This window comes from Phaseolus vulgaris, chromosome 8, assembly GCF_000499845.2.
Source record: "Phaseolus vulgaris cultivar G19833 chromosome 8, P. vulgaris v2.0, whole genome shotgun sequence".
Taxonomy (NCBI): Eukaryota; Viridiplantae; Streptophyta; class Magnoliopsida; order Fabales; family Fabaceae; genus Phaseolus; species Phaseolus vulgaris.
The window spans coordinates 28,312,246-28,325,220 of NC_023752.2; the positions used below are offsets into that span (position 1 = coordinate 28,312,246).

The window sequence follows — 12,975 nt, forward strand, 5'->3', positions numbered from 1 at the left end:
ACGCCACACAATAAGGATCCAAAAATATTTCTAGCATTGCAATACCTGCAACTAACAGGGCCTTGGAGATGAAGCATGCATTCCTCACCCTCATTAGTACCGATCAATTCACGGTGATGGACCATGAGGACCCTTATACACACTTAGCTAACTTTTATGAATTGGTGGGGAACTATGGGTTTTCTGTCAGGTGATTTGGAAAGTATATATATGCGTCTATTTCCTTTTTCTTTGGCAGGGAAAGCAAAGGAGGGGCTTAAATCTCATCCTAATCAGAGTTTTACTAGATGGAAGGATGTGGAGGAAAAATATTTTGCAAAGTTTTTTCCAATCTCTTGTTACATTAAAGGAAAGTCTGAAATCTCTATGTTCAGACAAGGAGCAGAGGATTTTTTCTGTGAGACATGGGAGAGATTCAAGATGATGCTGAGAAAATGCCCAAATCATGGGTTTAAAGACATTGCTCAATTGAGCATATTTATTAATGTTCTCATATCTGATACAAAAATGCTCCTAGATGCCGCAGCTGGTGGCACAATGATGGTTGTTGATGCAGATCAAGCAACAAGGATTATTGAAGCTTTGGCCACAACTGATTATCAAGCTCAACATGACAAATAAGGTCAGCAAAAGAGAGGAATATTGGAATTAAATATTGCAAATGCATTGCTGGCTCAAAATAAAATTCTGACACAATAGCTTCAGCAACTGACCGCACAGATGGCCAAACTACCCCAAAAGTTGCATGTTGTTCAATCATCCAAAGTCATAATATACCTATTAGGTGTGATTTTTGTGGAGGTGATCAGCCTAATGGTCATTGTTCTTATCAGACCAACTCACCTGAAGCTGAGGTAAATTATATGGGAAATCAAGGAAGCCAAGGTGGTTTGTCCAACAATTATTCTCAAGGTTGGAAAAATAATCAAAATCAAATGGGTGGAAACAAGACTATAGTTCATCCAACAAGCAAGGGTCTTTCCAACAGCAACATCAATCAAATTATCCATCCATCCTTAACAGAATGAATAAAGTTGAAGATGCTCTGTCAAAGATTGTGAGTTCGCAAGAAAATAGCATGTCCACGATTAGGAGTATGGAGACCCATATAGGAGAGATGTGTTAGAATGTATGGCTTTAAACTAGAGGGGGGTGAATGGTTTAAAGAGGGTTTTCGCAAACTTTTTAGTCTAGAATGAAATTACCTTGAGAAAACTTGATTCAGAATTCATTTTGCCAAAAACACAAAGCAATTTAGCACAGCACCAGAAAAACAATCGGTTGTTTATACAAGTTAACAAATATAAACTAAAATTAAAGAGTTCAAGCGATATAGAGATTGCACACACAGTTTATACTGGTTCACTCTTAAACCAAGAGCTACATCCAGTCTTCCCAGAAACCACTGGGGAATCCACTAAGTAATCAAACCTAGATTACTTACACACACCACCAAAGAAGTGACCTTGATCCCCTCAAGACACACACTTCCTTTGGCTCAGCACATACACCACCAAGAATGTTGATCTTGACAACCTCAAGAACACACAACACTTCTCAGCCTCACACAACAGAGTTTACATAAAGTACAGAAGGATTACACTTGTTACAGAATGATCTAAAATCAATACAGGATGAAAATCCTATTCCACACTCTCTTTATCAAAGCAATCTTCAACTCTTCAAAAGCCAAAATCAGTGAAAAACTCAAATATGTTTTTCTATGATTTAATCTTAGTTATTTGTTACAAAAGCTTAACAAACTATTTATTGTTTTCAAATACTGGTCAAAGCATTTAAAACTGGAGTGTATTTAGTTATAAAAACATTGAAAGCTCAGTCAAAGCACAAAACAGTTTTCTATTATGGTCCCAAAACAAACAATCATCGGTTGTTTTGGTTTGACAGCAGGTCAACCATCAAAAACAGTTTTCAACCTTTCTCAAAACACCTAAGTATAATCGGTTGTTTCGATAAAACAACAGGTTGTTTTTCACTTAGTTTGAAAAACACTTTCAATTAAAAAGGTTTGAGAATGCTTAAGCTTTGGATTCAATTAAGAGTGGATTAACACAAATAATCTACCCCATATCCTATTCTAAAAACACCTCAGTAACAGCAAGCACATCCAGCCTTCCACCAAACTCAAAGGATTTGGATTCTTCAAAGCTTGAACACACTTGATTCAACAATCTCCCTCTATTTGATGAAGAAAAATCCCTGATTGCTTGTGTTGGATTTGATTGAATCTGAAGCAGTTCTTGTAAAAACAGCATATATACAATCCAGTGTTTGTTACAACAGCAGGTTAGTTTTTCACAAATTTAAAACAATGTTCACAGACAAACAATCGGTTGTTTACACGAAACAATCAGTTGTTTCTATCAGCAGAAGCAGAAACAGTTATGATATAAGAGATTTTAACAGTTTTAAACAATTTCAGAGAAAGATACACAAGAACCAATCAATTCTCTCCCTATTTATCTTCACAAATAGACTATAGCAGGTATAAAACAAATTTAGGAAAGATTTTGAAGATCAAGGATACTAACTCATTTCGCAAAAATGAAGAACCTCTCTTTTGGTAGTGGTTTTGTGAAGATATCTGCTAGTTGCAGTTTTGTCTCAATAAACTTCACTTCATAGTCCTCATTGCTCACATGATTTATGATGAAATGATGGCGTATCTCGATATGCTTAGTTCTTGAGTGTTGAATCTTTCATAGCAGCCACAAATTCTTCACACAAACTATCTTGTGTAGCACCAAAGATGATATCATCAACATAGATTTGCACAAGGATAATTTCAGAATTTGACTTTTTGATGAAGAGAGTTTTGTCAATCATTCCCCTTTCATAGCCATGAGACCAAAGGAAGTTGCTAAGCCTTTCATACCACTGCCTTGGAGCTTGCTTCAGCCCATACAAAGCCTTTTTCAGCTTGAAGACATGATTTGGATATTGATGATCTTCAAAGCCCGATGGTTGATCCACATACACTTCCTCATTGATGTAGCCATTTAAAAAAGCACTCTTGACATCCATTTGAAAGAGTTTAAATCCACTCATACATGCAAAACCCAGCAGCAACCTCACAGCCTCCAATCTTGCAACAGGAGCAAAGGTTTCACCATAATCAATTCCCTCCTCTTAATTGTAACCTTTGGCAACTACTTGCTTTGTTTCTTGTGATCACACCATCCTCATCCAATTTGTTTCTGAAGACCTACTTCGAACCAATGATGTTCATCTCAGCTATTTTAAAGAAAAGAAACCATACCTCATTCCTTGGAAACTGATTCAGCTCTTCATGCATAGCTTCAACCCATTTTTCATCCTTGAGAGCTTCATCAATTGACTTAATTCAATTTGAGAGACAAAAGCAGTGTGCATGGAGAAGTTTGAGATAGAGCTACGTGTAGAAACACCCTCCTTTATCTGGCCAATGATGTTCTCCACTGACAGATCTCTAGGAATCCTCCATTCTTTGGGCAACTCACTCTGCTGCAAAATTTCAATCAGTTGTTTCGAGAAATCAAATGGTTGTTTTTCTGCACAGATGTTCAGCTTCTCCAAACTGATGTTCTGCTCATCCTATTCAGCACTGTTCTTCGAGATTTGAATGCTTTTGCGATCCACTTCATCAAAGACAACATGAACAGACTCTTCTACAGTCATTAGCCTCCTGTTGTAGATTCTGTATGCATGACTATTTAGAGAATAGCCTATGAAGATACCATGATCAGCTTTTTCATCAAATTTCCCTAGGTTTTCCTTTCCATTGTTGAGAACAAAACAGCTGCAACCGAAAACTCTGAGGTGATTGATGTATGGTTTCCTTCCATTGAAGAGCTCATAGGGAGTCTTCTTCAGAATTGGCCTTATTAGCACTCTATTCATCACATAGCAAGAGGTGCTAACTGCATTAGCCCAAAAATACTTGGGAAGAGAAGATTCACTTAGCATTGTTCTAGCTAATTCTTCAAGGGATTTGTTCTTCCTTTCCACTACACCATTCTGTTGTGGAGTTCTTGGAGCTGAAAAATTGTGCAGAATTCTCATCTTTTCACAGAACTTGCTGAACTTTTCACTTTTGGAATTCACCTCCATGATCACTTCTTATGGAGCCTATGTTGTTGTTCTTTGTATTTTGCAATCTTCTAACAAGCTTCTTGAATGCAGAGAAGGCATCACTTTTTGATTCCAAGAAGAGAGTCCAAGCGAACCTAGAAAAATCATCCACAATAACAAGAGCATAATAGTTTCCACCAAGGCTCATGGTTCTTGAAGGTCCAAAAAGATCCATGTGAAGTAGCTCAATAGGTTTTAAAGAAGAAACAACATTTTTTTATTTAAAAAGATTTTTTCACTTGTTTCCCCTTTTTGGCAAGCTTCACAAATATGGTCCTTCTCAAACTTGAGCTTGGGCAGCCCAATCACAAGATCTTTAGATATTAATTTGTTCAAGTGATTCATGTGAATGTGAGCAACTCTTCTATGCCAAAGCCAAGACTCATCATGCTTGGATAGAAGACAACCAATTGAACAAGGAGAAGAGATATCTAAAAGATAAACATTATATTCTCTTACAAATCAACATTACCTCTTTTGTGTTGGGAAGACAGATTTCACAGGAGTTTTTTTTTAAGATAACTTGATATCCTTTGTCACACAATTAACAAATGCTCAGCAGATTGTGCTTTAAACCTTCTACATAGAGAACATCATGGATGACCAAGATATCTTTGTCTCCTATGGATCCTCTTCCTAGAATCCTCCCCTTGTTGTTGTCCCCATAGGTAACGTGCCCTTCTTGCTTAAAGGAGATGCTTAGAAACTTTGATTTGTCCCCAGTCATGTGCTTTAAGCACCCACTGTCCAGGTACCATTGTTGCATGCTCTCCTCCAAGGTTTCCTACAAAGAAGATTTCCAAGTACAAAGATTTGGTCCCCTTATGAATGTGGGTCCATTTGGTTTACATTCATCATTTGAACCTTTACAACATTTGGGAATCCACTTCATAAAGCCTTTAGGAACAACATATTTTCTGATTTTACAAAATCTGACAGAATGGCCTCTTTTCATGCAATAGAAGCACGTAACAACCGGTTGTTTCGACAGATCAATCGGTTGTTTTTCTGGTAGTTTCGAAAATGACTTTGAAAATCTATCTTACTTGTTCTGTGCGTTAAAACCCAATCCTGCTTTTCCAAAAACACAGTTTTGAGATGCCAAGACATTCTCAAAGTTAGATTGACCTTTTGAAAGCTTATCCACAGTTTTAACAAGATAATGAACTTTCTTTTCAAGATTTTCGCAATTTTCACAAATAAGAGTATCACACTTGCAAGAAGAGTTTTTGTAAACAATTTCAAGGTTTTCAAAATCTGTTTATGAATTTTCCAACTCTTCTTCCAATGTTTTTACTCTGTTTTCAAACCAGCTATTCATTCCTTTTAACCGGTTGTTCAAGAGGGCCAATTCGTTAGCTTCTTCATGTGTTTCTTGAAAAGCTTGAAGCAATTGACTGTAATTTTCAGAATTTGAGGAGTTAGAGGAACATACACTACTTGAATCATCTTTCTTTTTGGCCATGAAGCAGAGGTTGAGGCTTTTTCTATTTTGCCTCCTTTTCCTTCGTGCTTGGCTCTTTGTTCTTACTTCCTTTGATTCATTGATGTTCCCATGAGTAGCTTTGAGTGTGTCCCACATCCCTTTGGCAGATTTGCATTTAGATATCCTGAAAAACTCATTAGTATCTAGTGTAGAAGCTATTATGTTTTGAGCAGCACAATCAAGCTTGGCCATCTTACATTCTTCATTGGTCCATTGGGACAAAGGTTTTGCAATAAAAGATCCATTCTTTTTAAGCTTTGGAATGAAAGGACCATTTTCGATTGAATCCCAAATTCCTTGATCAATAGATTCAACAAAGATTTTCATTCTAGCCTCCCAATACTTATAATTCAAACCACAGAATAAAGGTGGTTTGTAGATTGAAGCACCTTCCTCGAAAGATAGTTTTCCAGCCATTGAAAAAGATTTTCGGATCAAACTTGAGTAACTTTCAAGTACCAAGCTCTTGATGCCAATTGTTAGAATGTATGGCTTTAAACTAGAGAGGGGGGGGGGGGGGTTAATGGTTTAAAGAGGGTTTTCGCAAACTTTTTAGTCTAGAATGAAATTACTTTGAGAAAACTTGATTCAGAATTCAGTTTGCCAAAAACACAAAGCAATTTAGCACAGCACCAGAAAAACAATCGGTTGTTTCGCAAAAATAATCGGTTGTTTATACCAGTTAACAAATATAAACTGAAATTAAAGAGTTCAAACGATAGAGAGATTGCACACACAGTTTATACTGGTTCACTCTTAACCAAGAGCTACATCCAGTCTTCCCAAAAACCACTAGGGAATCCACTAAGTAATCAAACCTAGATTACTTACACACACCACCAAAGAAGTGACATTGATCCCCTCAAGACACACATTTCCTTTGGCTCAGCACATACACCACCAAGAATGTTGATCTTGACAACCTCAAGAACACACAACACTTCTCATCCTCACACAACAGAGTTTACATAAAGTACAGAAGGATTACACTTGTTACAGAATGATCTGAAATCAATACAGGATGAAAATCCTATTCCACACTCTCTTGATCAAAGCAATCTTCAACTCTTCAAAAGCCAAAATCAGTGAAAAACACAAATATGTTTTTCTATGATTTAATCTTAGTTATTTGTTACAAAAGCTTAACAAACTATTTATTGTTTTCAAAGACTGGTCAAAGCATTTAAAACTGAAGTGTATTCAGTTATAAAAACATTTAAAGCTCAGTCAAAGCACAAAACAGTTTTCTGTTTTGGTCCCAAAACAAACAATCTGTTGAATGCTCGAATCATCGGTTGTTTTGGTTTGACAGCAGGTCAACCATCAAAAACAGTTTTCAACCTTTCTCAAAACACCTAAGTATAAAATAATCGGTTGTTTCGACAAAACAACAGGTTGTTTTTCACTTAGTTTGAAAAACACTTTCAATTAAAAAGGTTTGAGAATACTTAAGCTTTGGATTCAATCAAGAGTGGATTAACACAAATAATCTACCCCAGATCCTATTCTAAAACACCTCAGCAACAGCAAGCACATCCAGCCTTCCATCGAACTCAAAGGATTTGGATTCTTCAAAGCTTGAACACACTTGATTCAACAAGATAGCCAAACAAATGACACAAATAGCACAAATTGTAGACGAACAAATTGGCCAATTCTCAACCAACACTACAACCAATCCTAAGGAGCATTGTAATAAAATCACTACTAGGGGTGTTAAAAAAACCAAGAGAGGGAGATGGTTAAAGTTGAGGAAGAAAAAGGAGAAAATAGAAAAGAGCGAGAAAAATGTGAAGTTGTAGAGAGTAGAGTTTCAAAAGAATTATCTCATTCTCCTATACATGTTAAGAAAGAAAATAAAGGATTATTTTTTTATAAATTGCTTCCAAAAAATTATTTTGCAGGATGACTGGAGAAAAAGATATTTTTTGATGGAATTAGAAGGAAGATATGATGTTTTGAAGACAGAGATATAGAGTCAGAAGCTGAAAGCCGTTTTTTGAAGCTAAAAGATTTGCCAAATAAATCCCTATTGGATTTGGGGTCAAATATAAATTTGATGTCACTGACCATGTTAAGACAAATAGGTAAATTGGAGGTTAAACCCACCAAGCTACAGTTACAATTGACAAACTCAACAGTGAAACATCCTAATGGTGTGGTAGAAGATGTCCTCATGAAAGTAGAAAAATTCATGTTCCTTGTAGATTTTTTTATTTTGGACATGAAAGAAGATGAGGAGGTCCCTTTAATTCTTGGCAGACCTTTCATGAAAACTGCTAAAGTTATAGTGGATGTAGATAAAGGAGAACTTAGAGTAAGGTCTCATGATGAAGAGGTAAGATTTAATCTTTTTGATAATGTAACTAGTTGTATTGCAGATAAGAATGGGAGACGAGAGGAAATTTCAAAAGATGATGACCAGATGGAGGGCTCAAAGCCAAAGGAGAAAGTTACATGTCATCAAAAGTTAGAGGCAAAAGGAGACCGAAACAACCAAGGAAAACTAGTGGAAGGAGATGAGTACCATCCAGGAAAACCTATCATGCACAATGCAGGTAGGGGTAGAGGAAGGAAGAAAACGAAAAAAATTTATGGGTCATCAAGGAATTAAAGATGGAAGAAAAATATGAAGTTGAAGAGCCATATTCAATGCGGACAAAAGTGATAACGAAAGCACAAGTTGAACAAGATAATTTTCCCCCTTGTTAACAAACTTTCGTCAAGCTATATGACGTTAAACGAGCGCTTACTGGAAGGCAACCCAGTCCAATTTTTTTATTATTTTATTACTTTTGTTGGTTTTATTTTCTAAATAATGTTTTCTTGCAGGAAGTCTTGTCCAAGCGAGTTAAATCTCACTCAAGCGAGAAATTTTTTAAAAGAGGGGTGCTCTCGGGAGTTATCTCGCTCAAGCGAGCTAATTCTCGCTCGACCGAGTATAACGTCGAAAATTCTCTCTCAATCGAGAAAAACGTTGAAAAAAATGAATTTCCTGCAGAGAATCTCGCTCAAGCGAGATTTTTTTGAAAAAAAAAAAAACTGAATAATGTAACTAACTTGCATATTATCACAAGAGATAAAATATCTCTTTATCTTCAGAATAATATGATAACAGATTTTGTACTGGACAAAGCGCTTAGGGCTCAGGGCTCGGTGGTCGAATCTCGGTGCATTGTAGAGGTAGGTCAGCTCGATTGTTAGACCAGCAAATTGGGTCATGAGTTTGACCCAGTTTTATTGGTAAGCCCGTTGTGGCATAATTAAGATAAACTTATTATATGTTAGTATAAGGCTACTAGTAAAGGGTATTTTTGAACCTAAGGGTACGTATAGTACATGTGGTGCCTAGGTCAAGTAAATGTTAAACTTAAGTACATGTGTTCTAGAGCACATAGTGATTAAGTTGCACGCATGAAAAAATATAATGTTGCATCATGAGTAGGGTGCCCACGTAAGCAAAATATTCACCTGATGTTTGGGGCATGAATTGGTGCCCTACTGGCAGGTGGTTGTTCTATTATTATTTTATGCTTTCTTTAAAGATAAGATTCTTTTCTGTTGTAGCACCTTGAGAGAAGGTTCCAATAAACATAATGTTTTCCTGTTGAGTATGATTTCAGTTGAGATTAGATTCTCATGAGAGAAAGTTGTTACAAAAGATAAGCTATAAAAGGGACTTGAGACCCCCGGTAAAGGTACGTTGTTTCTGAGACTACAACTAAATACTTCTTAAATTCTAGTAAACCCTTACTGACTTGATCGTCAGAGTGCAATCAACAGGTAGGGTCTCCTCTGTTTTAACAGAGCTACGTTCCAGAACTACAAGAGATAGGATAGATTCCTGAAGATACAAACGGAGTTAGAGCTTGTCACCGGAGTCAACAGGCGGACAAGTCAACCGGCAAGAACATATTTAAACAATAACAATTATATCTTTCATCTTTAGAATAATATGATAACAGATAAAATATCTCTTTATCTTTTATCTTAACTACCTTTTCTGGGCTGCCCAACATTTGGGTCGAGCTCACGACCCACCTATTGGGCCCAAACACCGAGCTGACCTCCCCCAAATACTTGGATCAAGGTTCTGAGCACTCCTGTCCAGTACAAAAACCATGTTCTGATTACCACATGTTGTGAGTTGATTTTAGGATTGCACATTTTATGGATTGCAATTTTGTTTATGATTTTTGGATTAACAATTATGGTGAGAAACCCAAAGAAGATTCTCACTAGACACGAACTTAATAAAGTGGTTAAGTAAGTGTGAATGTTCAATTTTAGAGGGCAAGGAGAAAAGCATAAATATAGAGTGATGATGATGAGGTGCGAAATTGAAGAACAAAAAGAAACAAATATAATAGATGATCGAATTGTAAAGAGGAGAAAAATATAAAATGGAATGGAAAGAAAAAAAAAAAGATGAAGAGATTAAGAGATGCTTATAGAAATATGAATCATGCCACTTGGAGGGGGAGGTGTTAGAAAAGATGGCTTTCAACTAGAGGGGGCTGAATTGTTTAAAGGTGTTTTCGCAAACTTTTCAAAGCTAGAATGAACTTATTTCATAAACCAATTGATTCAGCAATTCAGTTAGCCAAAACAACAAGCAAAACTGTAATACTAGAAAAAACAATCGGTTGTTTCTTCGAAACAATCAGTTGTTTATACCAGCTAACAACAAACAAACTGAATTTTAAGAGTTAGGGATAGAGAGATTGTACACAGTTGTTTATACTGGTTCACTCCAAACTAGAGCTACATCCAGTCTTCTCAAAAACCCTGAGGATATCCACTAAGCAATCACCACTTGATCACTTACACCACAACCAAGAGAATGACCTTGAACACCTCAAGAAACACACTCTCCTTGACCAACACTAAGATTGTTGATCTTGAACACCTCAAGAACACACAGCCAATCTCAGCAAAACACACACACGAATTGTTCAGCAGTTTACAAAGATTACATTTGTTACAGATGAAAATCTGAAATCAATACAAGCAAAATCCTATTCAGCACCTTGATCAATCTCTCAACTCTTAAGCAATCTCAGAACTCTTTTAAAAACTCTTTTATCAAATTCTTTCTTTAAGATCCTTAGAACATTAAAACAGTTTTTCAGAATATATCTAAGAATATAGTTTGTTATCAAATCTTAAGAAACTCTTAATTGCATTTAAAACAGATTGGTCAAAGCATTTAATGACTCGAGCGTATTCAGTTAAAGCATTTAAAGCTCAGTAAAAAAAAAATAGTTTTCTGTTATGGTTTTAAAACAAACAATCGATTGTTTCCTCGAATCAATCGGTTGTTTTGTTACTTAACAAAATTCACCATTCAAAAAAAAATTTCAAACTTTCTCGAAACACCTAAGTGTAAACAATCGGTTGTTTCGACAAAACAATCGGTTGTTTCAACTTAGTTTGAAAAACATTTTTTTCTTTGATAAAATTGAGATGTTAATTGCTTTGAGATTTAATCTAAGGGTTGATTACAACATTGAACTACCCCAAAACAAAGCTTAAACCAGCACAACAGCATCAAGCAAAGCAGAGGCTTCATCATCCTTCAAAGGATTTGGATTCTTCAAAACATTGAACACCACATGGTTTAACAATCTCCCCCTATTTGATGAAGACAAATCCCTGATGCTTGTGTTGTTCTTTGATTAAATCTGAAGCAATTCCTGCAAAAGAACTTTGAGCAATACATTGAACTTCTGATATTCTGTTAGTATACATATAAACAATTAAAGCTTAAAACATCTAATATCAGAACCAAACATCACTCAAACTGTTTTTAACAACTTAAAAAACAGAAACTTAAAACAAATTGGAAACACAGCATATATTTCCCCCTATTTGTCTTCACAATTAGACAAAGATAAGAGATAAACAAACATTTTTCCCATTACATCAGAAATAAACCAGCAACAGCAGAAGGAAAGAAATTTTAAAACCAGAAAAGAGAACAGCCAAAAATAATCGATTGTTTTGATGACCAATCGGTTGTTTTTCTTTCAATCTTCTTCATCAGCAAAATGAAGATCAAAGATTTGATTCTGGACAGCTTCAATCTGTTCGTCCAGAGTCATAAACCTTGCATCCATGTTGTCAAACCTTGTGTCAATCCTCTGAAAGTTACTAACACATAGATCATGAAGGCTCGTTTGATTTTCAGCAAAGGTATCTAGCCTATTCACCATGAGTCTTTCAAAAGGAGACATGGTTTGCATTCTTTCTCCTTGATGTTCAGCATCAGCACTAGGACCTGCATCTTGAAAATCTTCAGCTGGATCTTCATGTTGAAGATCCATGTCAGCAGGTTCATCTTGTTCACTTTAACTAGAAGATGCACCATGATCACCATCCTTACTTATCCACTTTCCACCTATTTTTGTAAAGCCCATCTTGCTGAGTGATCCATTGTTCAACTCTTGAGTTGACTTGACCAGCTCAGAAGTTTCATCTTCAAGATTAACTTCAAAATAGTGTAGAAACTTAGGTATTAAAACAGCATAGGGATAGTGGTAATCGCCTAACCTCATGGCTTTTTGCATATGTTCTTTGATTATGTGAATCCAATTGATCTTCACTTTCTTGGAGATGTAGAAGATGTAAACCAGATCTTCTTCAGTCAACACAGAGTGGTTACTCCCCCTTCGAGTTAGAATCCAAGTTACAATGAGAGTAAGCAACCTCTCATCAAGCTTCAAACCTCCAACCGAGCATGTGCTAACTTGAGATTGATTGTTCTTCAAACAACTTTTGTAAAACTGGATTTTGTTGAAATCTTCCACCACACCAAGGTTTCCTTTATTTATTCTTAATCCAGAGAACTTAAGCCCAACAACAGCTGCCCAAACCTCATGGGTTATCTCCATCTCCACGCCTTTCACATGAGAGACTAAGTTGTTTCCCTCAAACTTCAAGTTGGTGTAGAAAACTCTCACCAAATCTGGATATATGTTCCCTTTGAGCTCCAGAAACTTTCTGAGTGATTGGTCCTTGAGAAGCCTCCTCACACTGTCAAGCTTTTGACTTTTCAGCCAATCAAAGCACACAACCTTGGGGTTGTTTATCTTCTTGACACTTGTTTCATATCTATACTTCTCAATGAGATCGGTGTCACCAGAAAACCAGCTTTCAAGCCTTCCTCCAGACCTTACAGCTCTGGTTTTAACTCATTTAGAGGTGGGAGGGGTTGATTCCATGACAGCAGAGACGAAAACTCACTTCACATAAATTTTGCAAGAGATGGTGCAAGAGATGTTGCAATTGGTTGTTCTTGATGAAAGAAATCTGCACCTGATTTTATAGTAGAAAAAGAATCAATTTGAATTTAATTT

General features: G+C 36.2%; 1 pseudogene; it reads right to left on the bottom strand.

Moving 5' to 3' along the window:
• Positions 1 to 345: 345 nt before the first annotated feature.
• LOC137827388 (small nucleolar RNA R71) lies at positions 346 to 452 on the bottom strand (annotated as a pseudogene).
• Positions 453 to 12,975: the final 12,523 nt, after the last annotated feature.